The sequence below is a fragment of the Pseudophryne corroboree genome, chromosome 7 (assembly GCF_028390025.1).
Source record: "Pseudophryne corroboree isolate aPseCor3 chromosome 7, aPseCor3.hap2, whole genome shotgun sequence".
Lineage (NCBI taxonomy): Eukaryota > Metazoa > Chordata > Amphibia > Anura > Myobatrachidae > Pseudophryne > Pseudophryne corroboree.
The window spans coordinates 437,277,207-437,298,802 of record NC_086450.1 but is presented as its reverse complement, the minus strand read 5'-3'; the positions used below and the strand labels follow the sequence as shown (position 1 = coordinate 437,298,802).

The window sequence follows — 21,596 nt, the reverse complement described above, 5'->3', positions numbered from 1 at the left end:
ATCAGCTCCTGTCATTTTACTCTGTGTTTGAAAAATGGCAGCAGCTGATTGGATTGCATTTTATCCCTTGCCAAGCTTTGATAAATCCCCCAGAAAATGTACATCTGATGCTGAAGTGAAAGCGGCTTAATTAATAACTTTATACCTATGCCACGAATGTACTGTTGCCACTGGCAACTAATCAGTTGTTAGTTCACATTTCCTAAACTGTGCAGTTATAATCGGACTTGTTGCTATGTGCTCGTAAGTGCACCCTGCAATACAGTAACTCGGTAATAAGGTTTTATAGAACATAGCCATCTCATTCTATGGAGCGATAATGCAACATAGGACTATAAAATACATTTCCTGCTGATGTAACTGCTACTGTAATAATATATAATCCCTTTCACCGTCACAGATGTATGTACACACCGGCGCCTGGCCAGGGTTCTGTGTGCTAATAAAACACAGATTTGCATTTCAAATTATCAAGTTTGCATCTTGAATTCTAATGTTCAGTGCTCCGGCTGCAGTTCCTGCATCACTGTCACATAACATTAACCCTATATATGCTTCATTAAGCCGCAGGCACTGCCACTTTCACTTTCTCTTTCATCTCAAAACACAGGCTGCCTCCCGTGTTACGGGTAAACTAGGAGAACGCATGTCATCTATTCAGGATGGTTCCCATTAATTTACTCTAATGGTAATAGACATAGGCGTGCGCAGCTAATATTATTAGGGGGTGCACCGCTGGAAGGGCGTGTGTAGCACCGCCTTTTTGGGGCATGTCTAGCACCGCCCTTTGGGCATATCTAGCACCACCCAGGGACATGTCTAGCACTATTTTACATTCTCTCAGTAAAATCACATAGCTTAATCTAATTTCTACCTAGCTCCTAATAATAAAGTAGAGAAAATACACCCCAGAGATATAAAATGAAACATAATGGTGCGACCACCAGCTGGTACTGCCTGCCAATATGGCATAATCCTGAGTCCTAGCTGCTGCTTACACTTTCTCAACTTATCCCTGACCCAGTGGCGGAACTAGAGAGTGGTGGGCCTAGGTGCAAAATTCACATTACGCCACACAGTACGAGTCGAAATTCACATTACACCACACGGTATGAGCCGAAATTCACAATACGCCACACAGTATGAGCCGAAATTCACAATACGCCACACAGTATGAGCCGAAATTCACAATACGCCACACAGTATGAGCCGAAATTCACAATACGCTACACAATATGAGCCGAAATTCACATTACACCACATGGTATGAGCCGAAATTCACAATACGCCACACGGTATGAGCCGAAATTCACAATACGCCACACAGTATGAGCCGAAATTCACATTACACCACATGGTATGAGCCGAAATTCACAATACGCCACACGGTATGAGCCGAAATTCACATTACACCACACAGTATGAGCCGAAATTCACATTACGCCATATAGTATGAGTCAAATTCCCATTACGAAACACATTATGAGCCAAAATTCACATTATGCCACACAGTATGAGTAAAATTCACATTATTCCACACAGTATGAGTCGAAATTAACATTGCGCCACATGGTATGAGCCGAAATTCACATGCTACACAGTATGAGCCGAAATTCACGTTACACCACACAGTATGAGCTGTCACTACTGTTGAACAACTGCTGGCTGATTCATTAAGTCAATGAATTTGATTGAATTTGTCCTCCTCTGGCTCCGTCCTAGGAGGAACGCTGTATGCTGCTCCTCCACAGTGGCGTTGGTGTGGCACACGTGGAGTGAGAGCGTGGGTGGACGGGAGGACGCAAGGTGTGACAGCATTACTTCACATTGCGCAGTTAGAGGTGGAGCCAAGAGGTTTACATGCACCCATGATTAACCCGGGCGTCTGGCCATCCGTCAGCCAGTAATACAGTACTGACTGTCAGGACCGGCAACAGAAATCTTAGAGCCCTATACACACATCGTTTTGGGGATCCCATCCCTTCCTTGCAGATACATGTGAATACTATAGCACCAAAGAAAACATGCTCAGATTATTCACGCTGTAACTCATACAGTGTGTCAACTACACGTTATGTGCCACACAGCGCCCCCCAAACACATTATGTGCCACACAGTATCCTCCAAACACATTATATGCCACACAGCACCCCCCAAACACATTATGTGCCACACAGCGCCCCCCAAACACATTATGTGCCACACAGCATCCTCCAAACACATTATATGCCACACAGCACCCCCCAAACACATTATGTGCCACACAGCACCCTCCAGACACATTATGTGCCACACAGCGCCTCCAAACACATTATGTGCCACACAGCGCCCCCCAAACACATTGTGCCACACAGCACCCTCCAAACACATTATATGCCACACAGCGCGCCCCAAACACATTATATGCCACACAGCGCGCCCCAAACACATTATATGCCACACAGCACCCTCCAGACACATTACATGCCACACAGCGCCTCCAAACACATTATGTGCCACACAGCACCCTCCAGACACATTATATGCCACACAGCGCCTCCAAACACATTATGTGCCACACAGCGCCCCCCAAACACATTGTGCCACACAGCACCCTCCAAACACATTATATGCCACACAGCGCGCCCCAAACACATTATATGCCACACAGCGCGCCCCAAACACATTATATGCCACACAGCACCCTCCAGACGCATTACATGCCACACAGCGCCTCCAAACACATTATGTGCCACACAGCACCCTCCAGACACATTATATGCCACACAGCGCCTCCAAACACATTATGTGCCACACAGCGCCCCCCAAACACATTGTGCCACACAGCACCCTCCAAACACATTATATGCCACACAGCGCGCCCCAAACACATTATATGCCACACAGCGCGCCCCAAACACATTATATGCCACACAGCACCCTCCAGACACATTACATGCCACACAGCGCCTCCAAACACATTATGTGCCACACAGCACCCTCCAAACACATTATATGCCACACAGCGCGCCCCAAACACATTATATGCCACACAGCACACCCAAACACATTATACGCATCAAAGTGCCCCCAAACACATTATGTGGCAATTAATGCTCCACAAACACTTTATATAATACACATTATAAAGTACATATATAATACATTAGTTCTGTGTGGCTCACCGCTGAGCGCTTCTCAGCTCCGGCCACTTCATATAGACAACACCTCCCTCCTTCCTGGATGGCTTGTTTATAGGTCGCGTCGGTTCCTCCTGTATAGAGACTGAGAGTGCAGCGCCACATCTGTCCTCCTGTCGCCGGGCCTGCTGACCAGGTGGCATAGTGAGGGAGAGTTGACGGTAGCGAGTGGGTGGGAGGGCGGCCGGGGGAACACAGGAATAGATTGGCACGCTCGCTGATCACTTGCAGCTGCCGACGTCTGTGAGGGGTGCCGCACATTAGGGGGTGCCTGTGCGCACCAGGCACCCCCCGTGCGCACGCCTATGGTAGTAGATACTAAGGGGGATATTTACGAAAGTGAGGGCTTTTAGAAGTGGAGTTATTGCCCATATCAACCAATCAGATTCTAGCTATTATCTTCTAGAACAGTGGTTCCCAAACTCAGTCCTCAAGGACTCCAACATATCATGTTTTCCAGGTCTCCTCACAGAAGCGCAAGTGAAATCAATGGCTCCACTTGTGGATCTTTTAAAATGTGTCAGTGAGTAATGACTACACCTGTGCACCTGCTAGGCGACCTGGAAAATATGAGCTGTTGGGCCAGAGTTTCTTAGCATCAGTAGAGACTACGACTCTGCCCCCTGACATCACTGGCTCCTCCCCTGGATGTGCATCAGCGCTGCAGGAAGCAGCGTCCCCACGTGAATCTGCTTACCCGTTTACACTGCCCCTTAACCTCTTCAGTGGCATGGTCGGAAAATTTCCGGGGCCAGCTGCGCTGTGCAGACTGGCAACCCCGGAAATTTTCTGGGGCATGCCACTGCTCCCCCTCCTTGCACTCCGCTTGGCAGGCCTGGTGGATGACACGATCGCGTCGTGATGTCATGACGCGATCGCATCATTCCGCAAAACTCCGCCAGCCGAGCAGAGTACAAGGGAGGGGGGGAAGGATTATAGTGCTGGCGGGCTAGTGCCAGCCAGCAAATGCTACTCCTAGGGATGGCCATCGGCGGGTTACCCATTGATGGTGACCATCGACTGATAACATCTGGAATGGATCCATCGGTGGTTTTACCCATCGATGGTCATCCCTGCTTTACATTACAAATGCGAACCAGGGGTCATGGCTTAGTGGGTGTCAGGGTGCGGAGCTAAGCTCCGTGCCATGACACTTTGAGAGATAAAAAATTGGGTAGCACTGAACCATCGATGGCGGGAAAACATCTGGTTCTCCCCCATCAATGGTAAAAGTATTCGACAACGGTCATAGACCATCGATGGTCGATGGCCATTCCTAGCTACCCCTAGGCAACGAGCATTCCCTAAGGCAACAAGCATGGATCCCAGAGCATAAAACCCCTGGCAAAAAGCATGACACAGCGTGTGAAACCCCTGGCAACGCGCAGGTAAAAATAAAATAAAAACCTGCCCTGGGAGGTGTAGCCAAATTCCAGAAACCGGCCACTTAAGGGGTTAATCCGGGTCCTTCCCGGGAACAACCTTGCAAGATAGCTGGGTTGGATTCCCGGGTCACTGGACCCGGAATAACCCTTTTCTATTGAGCAGTGACACAGTTTATAACGACAATAACCTGGGTTTTAAGTGGAAAAGGGGTATAATACACTTAGGCAAAGGCAACGGATAAATAATTTAAACTGTAAGATCCAAGAACGAATGTGAACAATTAAATAATCTTCGTACGGCACTACGTAATGGGTGTGGTTCATCAAATCGACAGTGTCTAGGTCGACAATGTTTAGGTCGACCACTATAGGTCGACAGTCACTAGGTCGACAGGGTTTCTAGGTTGACATGTGCTAGGTCGACAGGTCTAAAGGTCGACATGAGGAGTTTTTTTTTTTTGTGTGTGTCGTTTTCTTCGTAGAGTGACCGGGATCCCAAATTAGTGCACCGCGTCCCCTCGCATGGCTCGCCATGCTTCGGGCATGGTGCCTTTGCTCCGCTACCGCTTCGCTCGGCACACTTTACCGTTCCAATCGTAGTCCACGTGGATCGTTAAGTATGAAAAAAGAAAAAAAAAGAAAAAAAAAAGAAAAACTCATGTCGACCTTTAGACCTGTCGACCTAGCACATGTCAACCTAGAAACCCTGTCGACCTTCCATCCATGTCGACCTAGTGACTGTCGACCTATAGTGGTCGACCTAAACATTGTCGACCTAGACACTGTCGATCTTCAGACCGGATCCCCTACGTAATATGATGGCACTACAGAAATAACTACTAAAAAATAATAACCACCCACAATATGAGATTAAATGTAAATATGCAGTCAGATTCAATCACTAATTAACCAGTAATTTAACTTCCTTACTTATTGTGACAGGACGGTACCGTACGGAAGCACTCGCCGCTTGCCGCGTCCCGTTGACTGCGCACAGAAAGGAAGGTCAAGCCGCACGAGGCCTGACCACATAGGGGATTCCCGCTTACCGTCAGTAACCGCCTGTTACTGACTCCACCCACTGCGCTGTGGGCGGGTTCTTGCTGCCACCACCAAACTCCTAACCTGCCGTGGCGTTTGGAACCACGGTTCTGCTCTGTATGTGCCGACGCACTGCCTTACCACCCCTGTGTGGTGCTGACGAATCCCCACTAGCCACTTGCTAGGCCTCTACCGGTAGCTGGCGGAAGGCGGAGCTTGGAGACGCTAGGTACTTCCCTGGACAGCCGGAGGACGGGGCTAGGTTTGGCCTAACCCTGTTGGTCACAAGATGAAGCAGTCTTCTTGAGGCAAAGATGTTTATTTGCTCAATAGTTCTAAAGAGAACCCTTCCCTATTGCTAGGGGCAACAGCATACAATCAGATGTTTCAGCAGAATAAAGATGGTACAACTACAACTCTGGAGGCACGCAGGTCTCCTTTTTATGTCAGTTTTCCACACAGTACCACAGGGGGGTAAGCCCTCCCTGTCTTCTCCAACCAATCAGGTTATTTTACAAAATACCAATAAATTACATTTTACAAGGATATAAGTGCAATAAAACAATATCCTCCTTCCTGTCACCCAGACAACGTTTGGTATCAGATTAACATTCACTATTGATAAATTTATCACATATCTTCAAAATACAGATGTTTCTGGTCATTCACATCTCCAGGCAATCCCAGTGTTTAAGATTACAACAGGAATGGCTACAATACAAACAAACAGTCTTCCTTCCTTTATCTTCCATTCAGGGATCGTATATCAAATCCAAACCCATAAACCCAATGATTAGCATCTCTCCTAAGGAACTTACACATCAAAAGGTATTGTCCTTCACACCTCTCTGATAGAACAGGGCCATTAGCATGCCACTTCCTATTTCCAGAGGATAAGAGATGCGTATTCAGACATCTATAGTAACTGCATTTTTCCTTTAAATATACACCAAGCCTGTCTTGAATATAAAATAGATACAGTTAAACATGCATTCCTGCAATAGTGCACAGAGCACTACATATGACATGTTAAAAGTAAAACACATGATTCAACAAACTTTTAAACAGTCCGCAACATGGCGCTGGGCACGAGGGTTAACCCCTTCAGTGCCGCAGACGCCATTACACGTGTGGCTGGCTAGTCTCTCCGGCCACATTCCTTCCCCCCCATTCAAGCGGGTCAACCAGGGACCCATGTCCCAACGATTTGGGTCCTGGTCCCGCAGTCCCTTGTGTTGAAGGGGACGCTACCTAGGGTGTGTAGGCTCCGGCCTAGACAGTTCATCCATAGTGCAGTGGGCCTCTCTTCGTGGGTGCACAATGTTCAAATAGTCCACCTGAAGTCCAAGTTCAAGGCTCCACCACAAAAGTCTGTCCAATTCCCCCAAGGTAGGTTGCAGCCACCTAACAGGTAGGTGGTAAGTCACCACGGTGGGGGGCCGGTTACAAACAAGTGCCACCCAAGGTGTCCCAATTGTGGCATACCCCAGCTCCCACAATAGCAGTATACTGCTCAACCAGGCCACAGGGTGCTCCTGCCCATATGGCTCTTTCTGGCTCTGTACTGCTCCCAGTCCGTGCAGTGGCGCAATAGTTCGTAACACACAGTCCTGGTCAAGAATGTGCGCCATCAGCACTGGAGCGGGTACCCGAGCCTCCTTCAATGACTGGAATGCCAACTCGCAAGCGGGTGCAAAGTCCACTGACTTGGGAATGCCCTTCCTAGCCATCTCTGTCAAGGGGTTCACTACAGGACTAAAGTTAATGACAACATGTCCGTAGGGCCTTACAGGTATTAAGGTCAGTACCGGTCTGGGTGATGTGGGTCGGGGACGGCCTCTGGTTGCCTCCACCCCCTCTGGGTTGGGCCTACCCCTGTCTCCTCCCACATGGTGCCCCAGGCACTGCACCTCCGTCATACCTTTCTGACAACTGTCTGCCCTAACTGTCAGACCTGCCCTCCAATCCTCCACTGTCGACCTATGACTCGGGAAACCTACCCTGTCACCTAGGCCTACTCCTTCCTCCTCGTCCGCTACCTGTGCCACAGTGATGGCGGCCAGACCACCAGCCTCTGGATCCTGTGTGGCATCCACTACAGGGAGGCTGCGTGTCTTCCCCGATCTACTGCGCACAGGCAGGGGACCTGCTATGTCCACAGCAACTTGCTGCAAGGGTTCTCCTATGGGCAGAGGCCCAGAGACAACACAACCGCTGGAGTGCCCCGGCTGCCAACGCATGGCACCAGCCTTACAGTTGGTCTGGGCGTCATCCGACATTCCAGACCAGGGTAAGCTCTGTGTCAGGCACTTCAGGGTACGGTCTGTCTCCGGGTTACTGTCCAAAGGGGTTTCGCTGGCAACCGACAGCGGTTGCGCAGGAACGTTCCCTGAGGGGACCAGTTGGACACATTCCCTATCTGGTCTATCCCCTCCCACTTTCCTGGCTACCCTGTACCTTAACCCTTCCCGCCAGGTCAACCTCCCCGCCCCAACCCTGTCAAGGCCGCTGCCAGAGTGGCGCCTCATGCCTTTCGGGGATGGGTCAGAGAGTTGAGCCTCCCTAAACTCCTGCCTGTGGCCCTCAATCTCTCCTAAATTGGGACACTCTACAGGGGGATCTAGGTGGGGACTACTAGGGTCAGTCTGGTAGGGGTCAGTCATGGAAAAGTCAGTGTGGTTTCTCATACTCACCGCCGGAGTTGGCAAACCACTTGGGTCAGGAGCATCATTGCGCACCCCCACAGGATCACACAAGCTGGAACCGACATCCTCTGCGTTGCTAGGGGACGTAGGCATACCAGAGGCAAAAGGCATGCGGGGTCGATGTACTGATCTAGCCGCTGTGATCTTTTCCTCTGGGCTGGTTGATGCTGTGGTTGGCTGTGCTGGCAGTTGTCTAGCAGCTGTAGTCGTTTCCTCTGGGCTGGGCTGTGCTGGAGTAGCTGATGTCAACGGTGGTTTTGGAACTTGACTCCGGGGAATGGCGCCAACAAACGTAGTGACGATCCCACCACCCAGGTCATTTCCTAGGACCACATCAGTTGGGAGACCATCCATGATGGCAACTTCTCGCAACTCTGGTCCAGCTCCCCAGTCCAGGTAGACTCTTGCCATGGGAACCGCTTTTTCTGTTCCTTCTGCCAGGGTGACCGTGGCAGTGCGACCCTGCAATACTGCAGCAGGATCTATAAGGTGGGGGCTCACCACAGTGATTGAGGCCCCAGAGTCTCTTAGGCCTTCTCCCTGCAGGGGTCCCACGTGGACTGGCTGCAGGTGCCTCCACATGTTGTGTAGGGGCTGTTTGGCCATGCAGGTGACTCTCTCCGCAGAGGGCACCTGTCTCTCGCCACACTCCATCGGACTGACTGGAGGGGGAACAGTCTCTGTAGGCTCATCTCCTCTCGTCAAACAAGCGATCCGGGCTCCAGCACTCGGATTTGGGGCACGAGTCTGGGGTGCTTGGGATGCAGGACAGTTCATCCTCAGATGTCCGATTTTCCCACAGCCGTAGCACTTCTTCTCCAGTCGTGGCACCGATGATCTCTGATCAGTTGCAGGGACGCTGCGGTGCGGTTGCTGGCCAAGAGCACCCGGGTTGGAAGATGCTTGTCTTTGGGGGTGATGAGTTGAAGAGGGGGGTCCCCTTGGTGGTACAGTCTGTTGGAGCTGGCTGCTGGCGGGGCGCTTCTGCCCCCGTGGCCGAAATTGCCACATATTTGTCGGCTAATTGGGCAGCCATTTTTAAGCTGGGTGGCTCCCGATCTAGCACCCACTCCTTCACTTCTTGGGCGCACCTGTGGTAGAACTGCTCTCTGCAGATCAGGTCGATCAGTGCGTCCCATGTAGTGGCTTCCGAATCCTTCACCCACTTCACCACGTACTGCCGCAGCTGGTTGGCGAACTGCTCATGGGTGCTGCTAGGATTCTTGGGCAAGTCTCTGAACCTCTTCCTGTAAGACTCTGGAGTGATGAAGAATCGCTGGAGGAGGGCCTTCGCGACTTCGTCGTAGTTCCCACAGTCCTCCGTCGCCACTCCTCGATAGGCCTCCAAGGCCTCTCCATGCAGAGTGGGCACAAGGTGTCTCACCCACTCTGACTTGGGTAGCTCATGTAGTTTACAAGTCCTCTCAAAGACTTGCAAATGTCCATCAATGTACCCATCACTGTCTGCAAACTTGGCAAACTGTATACGTCCTGATCTGTGTACAACAGCTGACAACGGCTCCCGGGGTACCACGGCCTGTGGTGCCCGCTCCGCATGCCACATCCGAATGACAAGCATGCGTTCTTGCTCCGTTGCCCTTTCCCCCAATTCCGCTAGCCGATCTGCTAGGGTATCCGGGTCGCCCCCCCTGGGACGTTGGGATCCTGGCCCTGCTAGGGATTGCTGGGAAACATGGCTGTTGTGAGAGAGGGCGGGGCTTGTGGTTCTCACCGGTTCTGTGCGAAGGTCCACTGTTGGGTCGTCCTCTGCGATGCTGACGCCGTCAGTGTTTTCCACCTCCACCCGATGAGACTCCTCCCAGCTCCTGAGCGCCGCCTTCATGACGCCTCTGGACGCGTTGAAAGGGATATCCACACCCTTCCCCTGGCATACGATCTCCAGATCCTCCTTGGACATTCCGCCGAATTCCGCCATCTTGTGCGTTCTCCTGCGCTGCAGTCACTCCTCTCCTGAGTAACTCGGCTTCTCCAATCGGGTGATGAAAAGCCGCCTGGGATTATCCCACCACTATGCCACCAATTTCTGTGACAGGACGGTACCGTACGGAAGCACTCGCCGCTTGCCGCGTCCCGTTGACTGCGCACAGAAAGGAAGGTCAAGCCGCATGAGGCCTGACCACATAGGGGATTCCCGCTTACCGTCAGTAACCGCCTGTTACTGACTCCACCCACTGCGCTGTGGGCGGGTTCTTGCTGCCACCACCAAACTCCTAACCTGCCGTGGCGTTTGGAACCACGGTTCTGCTCTGTATGTGCCGACGCACTGCCTTACCACCCCTGTGTGGTGCTGACGAATCCCCACTAGCCACTTGCTAGGCCTCTACCGGTAGCTGGCGGAAGGCGGAGCTTGGAGACGCTAGGTACTTCCCTGGACAGCCGGAGGACGGGGCTAGGTTTGGCCTAACCCTGTTGGTCACAAGATGAAGCAGTCTTCTTGAGGCAAAGATGTTTATTTGCTCAATAGTTCTAAAGAGAACCCTTCCCTATTGCTAGGGGCAACAGCATACAATCAGATGTTTCAGCAGAATAAAGATGGTACAACTACAACTCTGGAGGCACGCAGGTCTCCTTTTTATGTCAGTTTTCCACACAGTACCACAGGGGGGTAAGCCCTCCCTGTCTTCTCCAACCAATCAGGTTATTTTACAAAATACCAATAAATTACATTTTACAAGGATATAAGTGCAATAAAACAATATCCTCCTTCCTGTCACCCAGACAACGTTTGGTATCAGATTAACATTCACTATTGATAAATTTATCACATATCTTCAAAATACAGATGTTTCTGGTCATTCACATCTCCAGGCAATCCCAGTGTTTAAGATTACAACAGGAATGGCTACAATACAAACAAACAGTCTTCCTTCCTTTATCTTCCATTCAGGGATCGTATATCAAATCCAAGCCCATAAACCCAATGATTAGCATCTCTCCTAAGGAACTTACACATCAAAAGGTATTGTCCTTCACACCTCTCTGATAGAACAGGGCCATTAGCATGCCACTTCCTATTTCCAGAGGATAAGAGATGTGTATTCAGACATCTATAGTAACTGCATTTTTCCTTTAAATATACACCAAGCCTGTCTTGAATATAAAATAGATACAGTTAAACATGCATTCCTGCAATAGTGCACAGAGCACTACATATGACATGTTAAAAGTAAAACACATGATTCAACAAACTTTTAAACAGTCCGCAACATGGCGCTGGGCACGAGGGTTAACCCCTTCAGTGCCGCAGACGCCATTACACGTGTGGCTGGCTAGTCTCTCCGGCCACACTTATTAATTACTTTTAAATATATTTAGTGCATCATAAAACAGGAATTCACTGTCTTGGTCACAATCGGGTAAGTAATAATAACAGAAATTGTTCAAGATACAACTTCTAATAATAGTAATACAACTTAATGCTAACAATTCAACCTATTACTAACAGTATAACACAGAGGTTCTCAAGGCACCCTAACACTCCAGGTATAAGGCTATCTATGTTTGGGCACAGGTGACTTAATTAGTATCTCAGTCAATCTGATTTAAGCATATGTGCTCAACCATGAAAATCCTTAAAACATGGACTGTTAGGGTGCCTAGATTACTGAGGGCCTAATTCAGACCTGATAGCAGCAGCAAATTTGTTAGCAGCTGGGCAAAACCATGTGCACTGCAGGGGGAGGGAGGGGGCGCAGATGTAACGTGCAGAGAGTTAAGGGCCCTACACACAGCGCGATCCGCCGCCGATCTGCCCAACGGCGGATAAGGCTGACCCGGCGGCAGGGAAGGGGGGGGGGGGTGACGACTCCATAGCAGTGCAGGCAAATATGGACGAGATCATCCATATTGGCCTGCATGCTCAAACGACAGGGCACCAGCGATGAACGAGCGCGGGGCCGCGCATCGTTCATTTCTGGTGCCTCCACACTGAAAGATATGAACGGTATCTCGTTCATTAATGAACGAGATCGTTCATATCTTCATATCTTTCAGTCATATCGCCCAGTGTGTAGGGCCTATTAGATTTGGGTGGGGTGTGTTCAAACTGAAATCTAAATTGCAGTGTAAAAATAAAGCAGCCAGTATTTACCCTGCACAGAAACAATGTAACCCACCCAAATCTAAAGGGGGGTACACATGGAGAAGTCCGTTCTTAAAATCTAAGCAATCTAGTCAGCACAGAAGCATGCCCCCCAACGATAGCGATGCATGGTCCTGCGCGTCACTATCGCCGGTGCTAAATTGGTCTGCATGCAGGTACAATCTAGCACATCGCTCATTTCACCAGCTGGGTGAAATGAGCGTCCCCCCTCCCCCTCACTCAGCACACATTGCGCTGTGCTGAGCGGGGGGGAGAGATGTGTGCTGAGCGGTCTGTGACAGACTGCTCAGCACACATCTCTCCTAGTGTGTTCTGGCCTTAACTCTCTCTGCAAATGTTATATCTGCCCCCCTATCCTGCACATGGTTTTGCCCATTACCAAACAAATTTGCTGCTGCGATCAGACCTGAATTACCACATGAGTTTGGGAACCACTGGTAACTCATATAATGGATATTGTAAACCAGGTAAGTCAGAGGTTCTCAAACTCAGTCCTCAAGCAGTCAATGTTTTCCAGGTCATCCAGCAGGTGCACAGGTGTAGTCATTACTCGCTGTCAGATTGCCGAGGTCACCCAGCAGTACAGGTGTATTCATTACTCACTGACACATTTTAAACGATCCACTGGTGGAGCTAATTATTTCACTTGTGATCCTGTGAGGAGACCTGGAAAACATGAACTGTTTGGGGTTTTGAGGCAAGAGTTTGAGAACCTATGAGTAGAGTGACCATATTATCCCTTTTACCTGGGACACTCATGGATTACACAGGTTCTGTGGCTGGCTGACTTCATGCTTACATTTCAGCAAGTTTTAATCAGCCACAGAACCTGTGTAATCCATGAGCGTCCCAGGTAAAAGGTATAATATGGTCACTCTATACAATGCAAGGCAAGGAACTTTGTAGAACGTATGCATCTGCGTGCGGATGACAGCCTCCCCTTCTCATTTCTGCCCATTCAGAGAAAATTGCATGTTTAAAGCTACTGACGTCAGTCTGGTCACACAGGTTTACCCGTTACGGCCCTTCAGCCAGCACCTTAGTACTGGAGTCACCTGTTGTGTACACAGAGTGCAGGATATCTGTATTAGTGGGTGCCTCCAGGTGACTTAGGAAGACATTTACTAAGCAGTGATAAGAGCGGAGAAGTGAGCCAGTGGAGAAGTTGTCCCATCAACCAATCAGCAGCTCTGTATCATTTTGTAGTATGCAAATTATAGACGTTACATCAGTGCTGATTGGTTGCCATGGGCAACTTCTCCACTGGCTCACTTCTCCACTCTTATCACTGCTTAGTAAATGTCCCCCTTAGCAAGAGGCTCCAGGACATAATTATGCTTAAATGCAAAGCTTTAAAGAAAAATCCCAATCCTAAAGTGCAACAAATGATGCCTATGCTATATAACTATATATAAATTATAGTAACACCAATACGGGCTCTATAGGAGTATATCAGCTTCCCTCCCACAGCCCGGGGATCTCCTGGTTTATCTAATCTCCGGAATACGGCTACAGTAGAGCAAAGTTTGTTAATCGCTGAAACACTGTCTGCACTTGTGAGGGAGGTAAGTGGAAACAGCGTTACTTCTGCAGAGTGTCAGCGGAAAGTCCTGTTAGCAACAGGAATGTGCAAAGTACAAGAGACAGCCTTGTTTTGTATGCAAACAAAGAGGCATCAATGAAATCTGGAAGTGATAGTGGCAGCGTGGCCAGCTGATAGCGCTGTATGTTACTATGTGCTATCACTTGCTGGGACTGATAAGGCCCCAACTCCAATGACGACTTGCAGAGAATTGTCCTGAAGAGATTAAAGAAGTTCATAAACCCAGCAAATGATGAAGTCAGGCAGTTACTGAGTATTAGTCTTATCACACTAGAGATAAAAGAGAGGCTACTGTGGATAAAGATGCCCGTTTGGCTATTATGCCCAATTTGGCCGGACACAAGCTTCTTATCTGATAGGTATGGGTGTTTGGGCACAACAGATAATGAGCATCACCTCACAGACTTTCCTTGACCCTGCAAAAGTGGCCTGTAGTATGAGATTCTTTAGGTATTTATCAAATTGATCAATCACAGCTTCATCCCTCCATCTGGGCTGTACGGATGGGTTGGGATGGATATCCTGGCTGAGGGGATACAGGCGGTCAGTATACCAACCGTGGTGTCTCGATTTTTAAATTCCCGATTTACCTTCCCCCAACGGCCTCCTAATCCTCCTTGTTTGCAGCCTACCCCTAACCCTCCCTGGGAGTGCCTAACCCTAACCCCCTCTCCCCGCAACCTAACCCTCCTCCCCGCAGCCTAAACCTCACCCCCCGCCCCACGGCTTACCTCTCTGGTGGCCGGTCAGTGTAGCGATCTGGATCCTGGGTGTCGGGATTCCCACACCGGAATTGTGATCCCTGTTGGAATTTTGGTGCCTGCATTCTGTTGCGTGTCGGGATTCCAGGATCCCGATCGCCGTGAACCTAATCAGATCCTGTACGGATGGTGTAATGGTTAGCATTAAAGCCTCACAGCACTAAGGTCATGGCTTTGATTGCCACCAAAGCCCTAACTGTGTAGAGTTTGTATATTCTCCCTGTGCTGGGGAAGGGGGTTTCCTCCGGATACTTTGGTTTCCTCCCACAATCCATACATATACTGGTAAGATAATTGTCTCCCAACCAAAAATGTAATCCTAGTGTGTAAGTGTGTGCATGAGCAGACTAGATGGGCCAAGTGGTTCTTATCTGCCGTCACATTCTATGTAAATAAATTGTTTTTGGTCCAGTAGAATGGAAGATAAATTGTGTCCAATAACCCCCACTAACACAAACGAGCCCTCACTAACACACACAAGGTCATCTGAGCAATTGTATATAGAAGGGTGAAACTTGCTGCCAATCTCCATTGCAATCCAATTGGCTAGTAGCACCCATGTTGATTTTACCGATTGCAGCAAAACTGGGTCATTAATGGTGTGTGGTATCCAAATGGTTATCTTGTATGCCCACAATCCCCAATCTGACAAGAGGTGTGTTCAAGATTCACTTCTGTTCCATGCCTGGCTATTACGCTGGTCCTATTTCATGACAATTAGCCACTGGGTAATGCGGTTTGATTGCTGCCTATGGATAATATTCAAGAGCGAAACCTGAAGAGAGAGATCTATATTGCAGCTCTCATTCCCACCAATACATGCAGAAATGCTGTACGACGTACACACAGTAGGCTCCATGTACTTAGTAACTTGAAATGTTTTACAAAACATAATAATAAAAAATAAAAAAAAACAGGCTAAATGTATAAAACCGGATGGAAATGGTTTTCTAGTGAGGTGTTAAGTTTCATTGGAATCGATTTGGATACTGTCTAATTTAACACAGAAGTATTGCAGAATGCTGAACACTTAATAGACATTTTCTGGAATGCAGAACCCATCGGGGGGGGGGGGGGGGGGGGGGGGGGGGGACATTCCCAGCACCGCACTCCCACAGAATATCTAAACAGTCCCTTGGCACACACTCTGCCCGTGAGCTGCGCCTGCAGCTTGTCAGAGCTGTCTGCTCTGGGGGTGTGTGAACGTGCAAAATGGACGGCGCTCATGGAAAATCAGCAAATTCATTTTGAGACCATCCACGTTTCTGTACTCATTTGGGATTATGCAGACACTATACACAATTGTGCCAGCAGAGAACTATGTACAACTTTATGCAGTACAGAATACATATATATACAATGTGTACAGAGGCACAACAGGTAACTGTCTAAGCTCTGACCAGACATACCGTTCTGATAGGGACAATGATTGTTTAGTGTGTATCTCAGCATTCTGGCAAGAGCTGATGTATTCTCCTCCTCATGAATACCACTTTTCCACTGTCGCTAAAACCTGGGTTATTGCTGTGATAACCGAGGCCGCTGCTCAGTGGAAACAACTCACTAAAAAAAAAATAACTGGGTCCTGTGACCCAGGAATCCAACACAGAGATGGACCCGGTTGAACTCAGGTGAGCTGCTGTGTAAACGGGTAACTCGGGTCATCCAACCCTTGTGCAGTGTAAATGGCGGCGAACTGGGAATAACCGGGGTCAGAGCCATAGTGGGAATCGGGTCTGTCCCAGATCTGACTCGGATTGGAACCACGTTCTAAATCCTGGGTTGGACACGGGACTTTGGTTGAAAAGGGGTATAACACACTACCCATCTCCTGATATACTCTGTGCTGCTGGGGTACCTGTTCCTTCCACTGTATAACTCTCAGCCTGTGGCTTCCTGCTGCCTCCATTCCCCTCCTCACATCATACCACTGCCCCTGTCACATGCAGCCCTAACCTCACTGACACATCCCTCATCTCCTGATATACAGTGCATCCGGAAAGTATTCACAGCGCTTGACTTTTTCCACATTTTGTTGTTACAGCCTTATTCCAAAATGGAATAAATTCATTTTTCCCTCCAAATGCTACACACAATGGCCCTCATTCCGAATTGTTCGCTCGCAAGCTGCTTTTAGCAGCTTTGCACACGCTAAGCCGCCGCCTACTGGGAGTGAATCTTAGCATAGTAAAATTGCGAACGAAAGATTAGCAGAATTGCGAATAGACACTTCTTAGCAGTTTCTGAGTAGCTCCAGACTTACTCTGCCACTGCGATCAGTTCAGTCAGTTTCGTTCCTGGTTTGACGTCACAAACACACCCAGCGTTCGCCCAGACACTCCCCCGTTTCTCCAGCCACTCCCGCGTTTTTCCCAGAAACGGCAGCGTTTTTTCACACACACCCATAAAACGGCCAGTTTCCGCCCAGAAACACCCACTTCCTGTCAATCACATTACGATCACCAGAACAAAGAAAAAACCTTGTAATGCCGTGAGTAAAATTCCTAACTGCATAGCAAATTTACTTGGCGCAGTCGCAGTGCGAACATTGCGCATGCGCAATTAGCCGAAAATCGCTGCGATGCGAAGAAAATTACCGAGCGAACAACTCGGAATGACCACCAATACCCCATAATGACAATGTGAAAAAAGTTTTTTTGAGATTTTTGCAAATGTATTAAAAATAAAAAATCTAAGAAATCACATGTACATAAGTATTTACAGCCTTTGCTCAATACTTTGTTGATGCACCTTTGGCAGCAATTACAGCTTCAAGTCTTTTCGAATATAATGCCACAAGCTTGGCACACTTATCTTTGGGCAGTTTCGCCCATTCCTCTTTGCAGCACCTCTCAAGCTCCATCAGGTTGGATGGGAAGCGTTGGTGCCATTTTCAGATCTCTCCAGAGATGTTCAATCGGCTTCAAGTCTGGGGTCTGGCTGGGCCACTCAAGGACATTCACAGTGTTGTCCTGAAGCCACTTCTTTGATAACTTGGCTGTGTGCTTAGGGTCGTTGTCCTGCTGAAAGATGAACCGTCGCCCCATTCTGAGGTCAAAAGCGCTCTGGAGCAGGTTTTCAACCAGGATGTCTCTGTACATTGCTGCATTCATCTTTCCCTCTATACTGACCAGTCTCCCAGTTCCTGCTGCTGAAAAACATCACCACAGCATGATGCTACCACCACCATGCTTCACTGTAGGGATGGTATTGGCCTAGTGATGAGCGGTGCCTGGTTTCCTCCAAACATGACGTCTGGCATTCATGCCAAAGAGTTCAAACTTTTTCTCATCAGACCAAAGACTTTTGTTTCTCATGGTCTGAGAGTCCTTCAGGTGCATTTTGGCAAACTCCAGGCGGGCTGCCATGTGCTTTTTACTAAGGAATGGCTTCCGTCTGGCCACTCTACCATACAGGCCTGATTGGTGGATTGCTGCAGAGATGGTTGTCCTCTCTAAACAGAGGAATGCTGTAGCTCTGATAGAGTGACCATCGGGTTTTTGGTCACCTCCCTGACAAGGGTCCTTCTCCCACGATCGCTCAGTTTAGACGGCCGGCCAGCTCTAGGAAGAGCCCTGGTGGTTCCGAACTTCTTCCATTTACGGATGATGAAGGCCACTGTACTCATTGGGACCTTCAAAGCAGCAGATATTTTTCTGTGCCCTTCCCCAGATTTGTGCCTCGAGACAATCCTGTCTCGGAGGTCTACAGACAATTCTTTGACTTCATGCTTGGTTTGTGCTCAGACATGCACTGTCAAGTGTGGGACCTTATATAGACAGGTGTGTGTCTTTCCAAATCATGTCAAATCAACTGAATTTACCACAGGTAGACTCCAATTAAGCTGTAGCATGATCAGTGGAAACAGATGCACCTGAGCTCAATTTTGAGCTTCAAGGCAAAGACTGTGAATACTTATATACATGTGATTTCTTAGTTTTTTATTTTTAATACATTTGCAAAAATCTCCAACAAAAAAACTTTTTTTTACGTTGTCATTATGGGGTATTGTGTGTAGAACCTTGAGGGAAAAATGAATTTATTACATTTTGGAATTAGGTTGTAACATAACAAAATGTGGAAAGAGTGAACTCCTGTGAATACTTTCCGGATGCACTGTACTTTGTGCTGCTGGAGAACCTGCTCATCCCCTCTATATAACTCTCAGTCTCCGGCTTCCTGCTGCCTCCATTCCCCTCTTCGCATCATGTCAATAAACCCAACATCTGCAGCCCCATCTTCCGTAACATACAAATGTATATGCTACAGTCTCTCATATGATCTGCACTCTTTGTCTTCTGAAACACACTGTGCTGCTGTGAGCATTCCACTAATCTGGCTACACACTGTTCTATCCCCTCTCTCATACTCCCGTACTGGGAACATAGAAGTACACAGGAGAAGTAGAATGTTAACAGCTAGAAGATATAATCAAGGGCACCTTTAATACAACCTGCCTGATATTATAGAGCTACAGGTAACAATTACAGACAGAGAGAACATTTTCACAGGAGCGTTGCATTTATACATTCTCCCGTGTTTGCACTGGTTTCCTACAGATGCTTGAGTGTGCAAAAAGCACCTGGATTAGATAAACTCGCCACTGAAAATGATCACATGAAATCCAAGTACATGCTATAATAGGGATCCGGTCTCTAGGTCGACACTATCTAGGTCGACCACTATTGGGCGACAGTAACTAAGTCGACAGGGTTTCTAGGTTGACATGAGTTTTCCACGATTTTTTTCTTTTTTTAAACCTTTTCATACTTAATCCACGTGGACTATGATTGGAACGGTAATCTGTGCCCGAGCGAAGCGGTAATGGAGCAAGATACCTTGCCCGAAGTTCGCGAGCCATGAAAGGGGACACGGTACATTAATTGGGGTTCCCAGTCACTGTACAAAGAAAACGACACCAAAAAAACATAAAAACTCATGTCGACCTTTTGACCCGTCGACCTAGAAACCCTGTCGACCAATAGTGGTTGACCTAGACACCATCTACCTTCCATACCACTTCCCTATAATATTGGCATAGAATAGAAAACCTTGGTATTTTGCTGCCAGGGGACCCCAATGATGACATCACAAGTCTACAGACAATACAAAACTAAGTTTTATCACAGTTCACAGGTTAGCTAATACCCCCTTTCCACTAGCTTTTTTAAACACGGGTAAATGCGCGGGGGCGCGCATTTACCCGTTTTTCCCTAGTGGAAACGGGACCCCCGGCAAATTCCCGGATCAAGTGATCCGGGAATCCTACCCTGGTAGCTAGGTGTTCAACCCGGCCCTGCCGTGTCACTAGCGCGTCACCAACCCGGCAATTGCCGGGTTGGTGAACGGTCTGCAGGGGGCTGTAGCACGGGTCGCAGCCGTGTCAGGCGACCCGGCTGCGACCCGTGCTACGCTAGTGGAAAAGGGGTATGAGTGCTAGGTACTCAACAGCTACAGAGACATAGGGGTATTTTACTAAAGTGCAGGTTTTCAAAAGTGCTTCTGGCTACTACCTTTTAGAAGGTGCTAGATAAATCTTAAGTAGAATCTGATTGGCTGCTATAGGAAACATCTCCATTTCTGAAAACCCGCACTTTAGTAAATATACCCCATACAGTAGGTTTCCTAATGCAATAATACAAGGTTAAAATAGAAAAATAAGAATTTACTTACCGATAATTCTATTTCTCATAGTCCGTAGTGGATGCTGGGAACTCCGTAAGGACCATGGGGAATAGCGGCTCCGCAGGAGACTGGGCACAAAAGTAAAAGCTTTAGGACTAGCTGGTGTGCACTGGCTCCTCCCCCTATGACCCTCCTCCAAGCCTCAGTTAGGATACTGTGCCCGGACGAGCGTACATAATAAGGAAGGATCTTGAATCCCGGGTAAGACTCATACCAGCCACACCAATCACACCGTACAACTTGTGATCTGAACCCAGTTAACAGTATGATAAACGTAGGAGCCTCTGAAAAGATGGCTCACAACAATAAACAACCCGATTTTTGTAACAATAACTATATACAAGTATTGCAGACAATCCGCACTTGGGATGGGCGCCCAGCATCCACTACGGACTATGAGAAATAGAATTATCGGTAAGTAAATTCTTATTTTCTCTGACGTCCTAGTGGATGCTGGGAACTCCGTAAGGACCATGGGGATTATACCAAAGCTCCCAAACGGGCGGGAGAGTGCGGACGACTCTGCAGCACCGAATGAGAGAACTCCAGGTCCTCCTCAGCCAGGGTATCGAATTTGTAAAATTTAGCAAACGTGTTTGCCCCTGACCAAGTAGCTGCTCGGCAAAGTTGTAAAGCCGAGACCCCTCGGGCAGCCGCCCAAGATGAGCCCACTTTCCTTGTGGCATGGGCTTTTACAAATTTTGGCTGTGGCAGGCCTGCCACAGAATGTGCAAGCTGAATTGTACTACAAATCCAACGAGCAATCGTCTGCTTAGAAGCAGGAGCACCCAGCTTGTTGGGTGCATACAGGATAAACAGCGAGTCAGATTTTCTGACTCCAGCCGTCCTGGAAACATATATTTTCAGGGCCCTGACTACGTCCAGCAACTTGGAGTCCTCCAAGTCCCTAGTAGCCGCAGGTACCACAATAGGCTGGTTCATGTGAAACGCTGAAACCACCTTAGGGAGAAATTGAGGGCGAGTCCTCAGTTCTGCCCTGTCTGAATGAAAAATTAGGTAAGGGCTTTTATATGATAAAGCCGCCAATTCTGAGACACGCCTGGCTGAAGCCAGGGCTAACAGCATGACCACTTTCCATGTGAGATATTTCAAT

At 48.4% G+C, this 21,596-nt stretch overlaps 1 protein-coding gene and 1 long non-coding RNA gene across 2 annotated transcripts in view; one reads left to right on the top strand and one right to left on the bottom strand.

Moving 5' to 3' along the window:
• The window catches only part of NHERF2 (NHERF family PDZ scaffold protein 2), a 150,360-nt gene that overhangs the window by 17,788 nt on the left and 110,976 nt on the right, over nt 1–21,596 (bottom strand). The window lies entirely within an intron of this gene.
• The window catches only part of LOC134945538 (uncharacterized), a 71,481-nt gene continuing 63,779 nt past the window's right edge, over nt 13,895–21,596 (top strand). Inside the window, exon 1 of the long non-coding RNA XR_010182125.1 lies at nt 13,895–13,998. This is a non-coding gene — a long non-coding RNA (uncharacterized LOC134945538). The remainder of the gene's footprint in view (nt 13,999–21,596) is intronic.